Here is a 10,622-nt window from a genome sequence, read left to right as displayed (position 1 = left end):
TGGTCACTTTAATACAACTGGGTAGTGTTTTAGATATTTCACTATTTGGGCATCCATCATTACTCTGATACTTGAGACGACGCTATAAGGGAAACAATGAACTCAGGACAAAATATTTTCAGGCCGAGCGGTTAAAGGCGCTACAGTCTGGAACCGCACGACCGCTACGGTCGCAGGTTCGAATCCTGCCTCGGGCATGGATGTGTGTGATGTCCTTAGGTTAGTTAGGTTTAAGTAGTTCTAAGTTCTAGGGGACTTATGACCACAGCAGTTGAGTCCCATAGTGCTCAGAGCCATTTGAACCATTTGAACAAAATATTTTCACGTGCTTAAACGTGCATACTTGTCACCTTGGAGAGCTTGGAATGCTGTAGAACTGCTACCAAATGATAGTGTGATCCTTCTCATATGCGTAAGATGACAATGGAGTGGTGTGTAGGTACCAGTCAGTTGTACGGCATCAGTACCGTGAGTTGGGTCGACGTGGATGTGGGACAAAATGGCAGAAAGAAAATTACCAATGTGCCTTAGCCACCCTGTGGATGAAGTTGCCCGATTTTTTGGCATATTAACCCGGATTCTCTAACGAGTCAACCAGGAATGGTGTAGCAATCGTAGGCACGTGACACTGCGTAAGATCAGTTTCTGTGAAAAGATTTTAACAGATGTGAACTGCAGACGACTGTAGCGTCTTGTGAATGAAAATTAGTTACGGGCGTAGCAAGAGTTACTGTTGTCAATGGTCAAGTGCACTTGTCGAGCGATCCCTGCCAAGGGAACTGCATGCAGTGGACATCTGGAGTCGGATACCTTGAAAAACGCCGCTGTTCACTGCACCAAGCCTTGGATTGGTTCAATGGGTCGAACAACACGGAGACTCGACGCTGGAGGCATGTAGTGAGCGCTGACGAGTCGTGCTTTCGCCTAGTTTTATATAATGGCAGGCGCCGAGTGCTCCGGCAGCCCAGTGAGAGGTTTAAAACACAAATGTGGAGGGTACAGCTCAGTTCAGAGGTAGTTCAGTGTGGTCTTGGGCGAGTTTCTCGTATCATAACTTGGGCCCACTCATTCAGGTTACTGCCAGCATGAACCAAGATGTTTATCTCTACAATCCCGGTGATCAGTACTTGCCCTTTCTTTTACATCTTCATGCCGTGGTTATTCCAGTTTTTCAAGATGACAACAGCAGTGTTCATTGGGCTACACGCATATGTTCCTGTTTTGACAAATATTCAGGCACACTACCGTACATCAGCTAGCGCTAAATAACAAACTGTTTTTGAGTCATCAGTCTGGTTTGGTGCGGCCCGACACGAATTCCTCTCGTGTATCAACCTTTTCATCTCAGAGTAGCACTTGCAACGCACGTCCTCAATGTGGGATGTATTCAAATCTCTGTTTTCCACTACAGTTTTTGCCCTCTCTGATGCCACAACACATGTTCCATCATCCTGTCCCTCCTTATCATATGCTCCTTCCTTCGCCGACAATGCAGAGGAACTACTCATTCCTCATCAGTTCACCTAATTTCCAACATTCTTCTGTACCACAACATAACAAATGCTTCGAGTCTCTTCTGTTCCGGTTTTCCTAAAATTGAGAACAGTGTTTAATAGGAGCAGACTTCTCTTGGCTTTCTCTTAGCTCTTCTGCTAATGCTAGTGTGTTTTTTATGTCCTTCTTGTTCCGTCCGTCGTTCGTTATTTTGCTGGCTAGGTAGCACAATTCCTTAACTTCATCTGCTTCGTGATCACCAGTTCTGATTAAGTTTCTCGCTGCTTTTATTTCTGCTACTTCTCATGATTTTTGTCTTTACTCGATTTACTCTCAATCCATATTCTACACTCCTTGGACGGTTCATTCCATTCAGCAGATCCCGTAATTATTCTTCACTTTCAGGGAGGATTAGCAATATCATACGCGAATCCTATCAATGATATCATTTCACCCTGAGTTTTAATGCAACTTTTGAACCTTTTGTTTATTTCTGTCATTGCTTCTTCGATATACAGATCGAACAGTTGAGGCAAAAGACTGCATCGCTGTTTTACACCATTTTTTTATCCGAGCGCTTCGTTCTTTGTCTTACTGTTTGCCCTTGGTTCTTGTACATATTGTGTATTACCTGTCTTTCGCTATAGTTTACACCTATTTTTCCAGAATTTCAATCATCTTGCCCAATTTCACATTGTTGAACACTTTTTCTATGTCGACGAATGCTATGAGCGTGTCTTTGTGTTTTCTTGAACCTTCCGTTCTTAATCAATGGCAAAGTCAGAAATGCCTCTCTGGTGCCTTCACCACCCCTAAAACCAAACTGATCGTCCTGTAACTAATTCTCAACTTTCTTTTGCATTTTACTGTATGTTATTCTTGTCAGCAACTTGGATGCATCCAGCGAGTTGGTTCAGTGGCTCGTACATTGGATTCGTATTGTGGATGACGGTTCAAACCCGCGTCCGGCCATCCTGATTTAGGTTTTCCGTGATTTCCGTAAAATCGCTTCAGGTAAATGGCGGAGGGTTTCTTTGAAGGGGCACAGCCGACTTCGTTCCCCATCCTTCCCTAATTCGATGGGACCGACGACCTCGCTGTTTGGTCCCCTCTCCCGAATCAACCAACCAACTTGGATGCATGAACTGTTAAGCTGGTTATGCCATAGTTTTCGCACCTGTCTGCCATTACTATTTTGCAAATTTAATGGCTGATGTTTTTCCGGAAGTCTGATGGCACATCGCTAGTCTAATAGATTCAACAGACCAACCTGAATAGCTGTTTGGTTGCCACTTCACCCTCTGTTTTAAAAATTCCGATGGAATGTTATCTATCCCTTCTGCGTTATTTGACGTGAAGTGCTCCAGAGCTCTTTTAAATTCTGACTCTAATATGGATCTCCTGTATCATCCCTGTCGACTAGTTTTTTCTTCGAGCACGTCATCAGATAAGTCATACCTCTGATAGAGTCCTTGCTCTCTCTTCTTCGTTTAGCAGTGGAGTTACTATCGTACTCTTAATGTTACCACCTTCACTTTCAACTTCATCTAAGGTTGTTTCGACTTTTCTGTACGCTGAGCCAGTCCTTCTGAAAATAATGTCTTTTTAGATTTCTTCACATCTTTCCTGCAGCTCTTTCGTCTACGGTGCCCTGCGTTTTGCTGTTTATTTCAATCATAAGGGATTTGTATTGCTGCTTTCCAGTCTTTTCCAGAACATTATTGTACTTCGTTCTTTTCTGGATCACTTGAACTATATCATCTGTCACCCAAGGGTTCTTCGCAGTTAGTTTTACCTTGTACAAATTGTTTGTCTGTCCAACACCTGCGATTGCCCTTTTTACAGATGTTCACTCATGTTCAAGTGAACTGGTTACTATGCAGTATCCATGTCTTTAGCGAACTTCAAAGGCGTCTCGTCATTCCCCAGTACTTCATATACCACTGCCTTCCACAATGTTTCGTTTGGACGATTCTCGTAAGCGTCAGTCTGGCCTTCATCATTACTAAATTGTGATCCGAGTCTATATCTGCACCTCAGAACGCTTAAATATAATATCTGATTTCCGAACCTCTGTCTGAGCATGATGTAGTCTGAGTGAAATATTGCCGTATATCCCGGCCTTTTCGAACTATACTGAGTTGTTGTTGTGGTCTTCAGTCTGAGACCCTCCACGCTGCCCTCAAATGCTAAATTTGTGATCCCTTGATGCCTCAGTACATGTCCTACCAACCGATTCCTTCTTCTAGTCAAGTAGTGCCACAAACTTCTCTTCTCCCCAAACCTATTCAATACCTCCTCATTAGTTACGTGATCTACCCACCTAATCTTCAACATTCTTTTGTAGCACCACATTTCGAAAGCTTCTATTCTCTTCTTGTCCAAACTATTTATTGTCCATGTTTCACTTCCATACATGGTTACACTCCATACAAATACTTTCAGAAACGACTTCCTGACACTTAAATCTAAACTCGATGTTAACAAATTTCTCTTCTTCAGAAACGCTTTCGTTGCCGTTGCCAGTCTATATTTTATATCCTCTCTACTTCGACCATCGTCAGTTATTTTGCTCCCCAAATAGCAAAACTCCTTTACTACTTTAAGTGTTTCATTTCCTAATCTAATTCCCTCAGCATCACCCGACTTAATTCGACTACATTCCATTATCCTCGTTTTGCTTTTGTTGATGTTCATCTTATATCCTCCTCTCAAGACACTGTCCATTCCGTTCAACTGCTCTTCCAAGTCGTTTGCCGTTTGCTGTGTCTGACAGAATTACAATGTCATCGGCGAACCTCAAAGTTTTTATTTTTTCTCCATGGATTTTAATACCTACTCCGAATTTTTCTTTTGTTTCCTTTACTGCTTGCTCAATATACAGATTGAATAACATCGGGGAGAGGCTACAACCCTGTCTCACTCCCTTCCCAACCGCTGCTTCCCTTTCATGTCCCTCAACTCTTATAACTGCCATTTGGTTTCTGTACAAATTGTAAATAGCTTTTCGCTCCCTGTATTTTGTCCCTGCTACCTTTAGAATTTGAAAGAGAGTATTCCAAACAACATTGTCAAAAGCTTTCTCTAAGTCTACAAATGCTAGAAACGTAGGTTTGCCTTTCCTTAATCTTTCTTCTAAGATGAGGCGTAAGGTCACTACTGCCTCACGTGTTCCAACATTTCTACGGAATCCAAACTGATCTTTCCCGAGGTCGGCTTCTACCAGTTTTTCCATTCGTCTGTAAATAATTCGCGTTAGTATTTTGCAGCTGTGACTTATTAAACTGATAGTTCGGTAATTTTCACATCTGTCAACGCCTGCTTTCTTTGGGATTGGAATTATTATATTCTTCTTGAAGTCTGGGGGTATTTAGCCTGTCTCGTACATCTTGCTCACCAGATGGTAGAGTTTTGTCAGGACTGGCTCTCCCAAGGCCGTAAGTAGTTCTAATGGAATGTTGTCTACTCCCGGGGCCTTGTTTCGACTCAGGTCTTTCAGTGCTCTGTCAAACTCTTCACTCAGTATCATATCTCCCATTTCGTCTTCATCTACATCCTCTTCCATTTCTATAACATTGACCTCAAGTACATCGCCCTTGTATAGACCCTCTATATACTCCTTCCACCTTTCTGCTTTCCCTTCGTTGCTTAGAACTGGGTTTCCATCTGAGCTCTTGATATTCATACAAGTGGCTCTCTTTTCTCCAAAGGTCTGTTTTAATTTTCCTGTAGGCAGTATCTATCTTACCCCTAGTGAGATAAGCCTCTACATCCTTACATTTATCCTCTAGCCATGCCTGCTTAGGCATTTTGCACTTCCTGTCGATCTCATTTTTGAGACGTTTGTATTCCTTTTTGCCTGCTTCATTTACTGCATTTTTATATTTTCTCCTTTCATCAATTAAATTCAATATTTCTTCTGTTACCCAAGATTTCTACTAGCCCTCGCCTTTTTACCTACTTTATCCTCTCCTGCCTTCACTACTTCATCCCTCAAAGCTACCCATTCGTCTTCTACTGTATTTCTTTCCCCCATTCCTGTCAACTGTTCCCTTATGCTGTTCCTGAAACTCTGTACAAGTTCTGCTTTAGTCAGTTTATCCAGGTCCCATCTCCTTAAATTCCCACCTTTTTGCAATTTCTTCAGTTTTAATCTACAGTTGATAACCATTAGATCGTGGTCAGAGTCCACATCTGCCCCTGGAAATGTCTTACAATTTAAAACCTGGTTCCTAAATCTCTGTCTTACCACCTTTATAATCTACCTGATACCTTTTAGTATCTCCAGGATTCTTCAATGTATACAACCTTCTTCCATGATTCTTGAACCAAGTGTTAGCTATGATTAAGTTATGCTCTGTGCAAAATTCTATCAGACGGCTTCCTCTTTCATTTCTTAACCCCAATCCATATTCACCTACTATGTTTCCTTCTCTCCCTTTTCCTACTGTCACCCATGACTATTAAATTTTCGTCTCCCTTCGCTACCTGATTAATTTCTTTTATCTCATCCTACATTTCTTCAATTTCTTCGTCATCTGCAGAGCTAGTTGGCATATAAACTTGTACTACTGTAGTAGGCATGGGTTTCGTGTCTATCTTGGTCACTATAATACGTTCACTATGTTGTTTGTAGTAGCTTGCCCGCACTTCTATTTTTTATTCATTATTAAACCTACTCCTGCATTACCCCTATTTGACTTTGTATTTATAACCCTGTGTTCACCTGACCAGAAGTCTTGTTCCTCCTTCCACCGAACTTCACTAATTCCCACTATATCTAACTTTAACCTATCCATTTCCCTTTTTAAATTTTCTAACCTGCCTGCCCGATTAAGGGATCTGACATTCCACGCTCCGATCCGTAGAATGCCAGTTTTCTTTCTCCTGATAACGACGTCCTCTTGAGTAGTCCCCGCCCGGAGATCCGAATGGGGGACTATTTTACCTCCGGAATATTTTACCCAAGAGGATTCCATCATCATTTAACCATACAGTAAAACTGCATGCCCTCGGGAAAAATTACGGCTGTAGTTTCCCCTTGCTTTCAGCCGTTCGCAGTACCACAACAGCAAGGTCGTTTTGGTTAATGTTACAAGGCCAGATCAGTCAATCATCCAGACTGTTGCCCCTGCAACTACTGAAAAGGCTGCTGCCCCTCTTCAGGAACCACACGTTTGTCTGGCCCCTCAACAGATACCCCTCCGTTGTGGTTGCACCTACGTTACGGCTATCTGTATCGTTGAGGCACGCAAGCCTCCCCACCAACGGCAAGGTCCATGGTTCATGGGGGGTATTCGTCGCCATTACCTTCTGAAATTTGTTGCAGAGGTCAATTTGTCTTTCTTCTCTCTTATTACCACTGACAAGCTCCCATAACTCTGTATTCTCTTCCTTTCCGTAAAAACTCGTTCCAGTTCCCCATGAGTATCAGATTTGTAGCTATATTTACGTATTTAATTACCCGTTTAGTATCCTCATATACTCTCTGTCTCTCTCTCTCTCTTCATCTGGTGCATGCGGCGTTGGCATGTATTTCCGAAATATTGCTGTCGAATCTGACGGGTACAAACCTGTCACTGAACTGCTCACAGTAGCCCACTCTCTGCCCTTATCTTCCTATTCGTAACGTAACTCTGTGGGATCTAATAATCAGTTAGTGACGTACGTACACCACAAGAACTTTTGCACTCTTTCGCTCACCAAATCAGGCTGTTATCAATGCTAGAGGCGGTGCTGTGCGTAATTAGCATGGTGTCACCTATGGATGACTAGCTTTTTGTTCAGAGTGTTTACGTCTGATATTACTTCAAAATGAATCATTTGTACTAGTGTTCCCTGAATCTGGAAGAACACATGGTACGATTACTTTTGCACAATGCAAAGCGAAAAGATTACGACTCACGTTTTGGTTTGGATGCCTTGCAGGACCCCTCTAAGTACAGAGTATATTTTAAGGAACCAGAGTCCGTTACACAATACGCATTAAACGGTCGGGCCTCATCATTCAAAGAGAAACGTCAGCCAGCATATCTGCTCAAGAGGACCGGCTGGAGACAGTCTGAAGAGGCAACCGCCACCGCCCGATGCGCGGTTTGTATGGGGGCTGTTGAGTGACGTGAGACACCCTCAAGTCGCGCGTTTAGGCGACGTTTATGAGGGAGCAAAGGAATTGCCACAATCGGGCGCACTCGAGGCGGTGACAGCTGCGCAAACAGGCCGCGCAGTGTCCGCAGAGGCGGCGGCGCTTATACAGAAGGCTGGCCTTTCAATCGGCCGTCACCCGCTGACGCTGCCGGCGCCGACGCCGTCACTCTAGTACCTCGGTCTGCCTGCCACTGTCAGCCGGGCAGCTCCCATTCTCACCATAATCCGCGTGCGCTGCCAACCATTTCACTGCATCAGAACGAACGTTCCTGTGTACTCAGATCACCAAGTATAGAGGCACCGTCATCCAACGACATTACAAAGCGTCGAAGTTGTGGGCGTCGATACCTGTAAATGTATGCATATACAAGTTAACTCCGTGGTGATGTTACGAACTTTCTGGGATGATGGAGAAGAATAAATGTATCAGTTTGAGGTAAGGGCTCTCTATCAGAAAAGAATGAGTCAAATGTTGCACAAGCGAAAACCATTCTGATATCTCTGACAATGGAATCAACGTACCGGTACTGTTGTTGCTAAGATTGTAGGGTAGGAAACTTTCGGAGGTGACTGTATGTACAAAAACAAGAAAAAATGTCTAGTAAATATGGGCTCTAAAATGCATAACTGAGTGGCTCAAAAAATAGTTCAAACGGCTCTGAACACTATGGGACTTAACTGCTGAGGTCACCAGTCCCCTAGAACTTAGAACTACTTAAACCTAACTAACTCATGGACATCACACACATCCATGCCCTAGGCAGGGTTCGAACCTGCGACCGTAGCGATCGCGCGGTTCCAGACTGAAGCGCCTAGAACCGCTCGGCTACACCAGCCGGCAACTGAGGAGCTATGAGCACTTGTTCAGCAGAGGAGATATGTTTCCCGCTAGCGAAGATGAAGGAGTCCTCATAGCTCCCCAGGTATGCATTTTAGAGCCATGTTTACTGGACAATTTTTCCTTGTTTTGGCCCATAGTACCATCTCTAACATTTGCTTACCCTACAGTCTTGCCGGCCGGAGTGGCCGAGCGGTTCTACGCGCTACAGTCCGGAACCGCGCGACCGCTACGGTTGCGGGTTCGAATCCTGCCTCGGGCATGAATGTGTGTGATGTCCTTAGGTTAGTTAGGTTTAAGTAGTTCTAAGTTCAAGGGGACTGATGACAACAGCAGTTAAGTCCCATAGTGCTCAGAGCCATTTGAACCTACAGTCTTGGCAACAACAGTACCAGTACATGTATTCCAATGTCAGAGGTACTGGAATGATTTCCGCTTCAAACTTTCGACTCGTTCGTTTCCAGTACAGGGACTCTGACCTCATATTGGTGCATTTATCCTTCTCCATCAGCTCAGAAAGTTTGTGACGTCATCACGGAATCACCTTGTATATACACACATTTACAGGTGTCGGCGCCCACAACTTCGACGCTCTGTAACCTCGCTGGATGACGTTTCCGGATATGGGTTTCTATATAAAAATTGATTCGCTAAGTCACCTATGTTGCGTCTTTAGGGGAGAGATGCATAAAAACTGAATCAGTTTTGAGATTTTACTTATTATGATTAAACAATAAGTTACAAACTTATTTCAACAATGCCATCTTTACATGTAGGATCCTCGGTGTATATCCACCCTTGGTTTCAAAATTTTTAGAAATTATTATTTTCAAAATATAAGACTGTTTCCCTCTGAGTTAGATGTGTACAATGATGCTTCGTTAATTTTTATATTTACAATACACTAAAATTTTTTCATGGTTCTTGCGTTTTGTACCATTGTGATCACTATGACCTCAACTTAAATTGTTTGTTTCTTGGATGTAACATTTATGAAAGTAAAATTATGGATGTTTTGTTGAACAGCTGTTATACGAAACACCAGGAAATAGAAAATATTATTTTTATCTTATTTTTGTTACCCATAGCTAGGATTCCTTGCATCAGCATTTGTTGTACCCTTCCTAGTGCCATTGGGCCCAAAAGCACAATTCTCTTCAGTTCAGCCTGCCGGTGTGGCCGAGCGGTTCTAGGCGCTTCAGTCTGGAACCACGCGACCGCTACGGTCGCATGTTCGAATCCTGCCTCGGGCATGGATGTGTGTGATGTCCTTAGGTTAGTTAGGTTTGAGCAGTTCTAAGTTCTAGGGGACTGATGACCTCAGCAGTTAAGTCCCATAGTGCTCAGAGCCATTTGAACCATCTGCCCTTGTGTTCAAAGCTCTTTAATAGTATCAAATGATATTTTGTTCAGTTTAGTATTTACAACACGCGAAAATGTATTCATAGTTTTTCCAATAAGTGACACTGGAGTCAATATGACCTCAGTTTAAATTGCTTTGTGTTTATTGAACGTAATATTTTGAAAATAAAATCATTACCGTTACACTAAAGAACTGTAATGTATGTTTTACGTTGCTTCATTAAAATACTTCCAATATATACTATGTAAATTACTTAGCGTTTATACAACCCAGTAGTTCTCAGTGAGGCAATAGTACCCTCGTAGTAGGAAGGTTTAAGCATTTAATAAAGGGAAATCTTCCGGTCCAGATTGTATGCCAGTTTATTGCCGTTCAGTGTATGCCTATACAATAGCCTCACAATTATCAGTCATAGACAATCACTTGCTCGGCGGAAGATCCGTACCAAGAGAATGGAAAGTTGCGCAGGTTGCACCAATGCTTAAGAAAAAAAACAGGAGAAATCCGATGAATTACAGACTCACATCACTGAAGTCGATTTGCAATAGGATTTTGGAACGTATACTGTGTTCAAACATTGTTAATTACCTCGAAGGTAACGGTCTATTGACATAGCACAGAAAATATCGCTCTTGTGAAACACAATTCGCTCTTTATTCGCTCGAAGTAATGCTTCCATATTTCTCGATTGCTGGAAGGCTTTTGACACTGTTTCTCACGTGAGGCTTCTAATCAATCTCGCCGCTTGAGTTGTGAGATTCATGAATCCTTTCAGGAAGG

This window comes from Schistocerca cancellata, chromosome 2, assembly GCF_023864275.1.
Source record: "Schistocerca cancellata isolate TAMUIC-IGC-003103 chromosome 2, iqSchCanc2.1, whole genome shotgun sequence".
Lineage (NCBI taxonomy): Eukaryota > Metazoa > Arthropoda > Insecta > Orthoptera > Acrididae > Schistocerca > Schistocerca cancellata.
Note: the sequence above shows the minus strand (reverse complement) of the source record.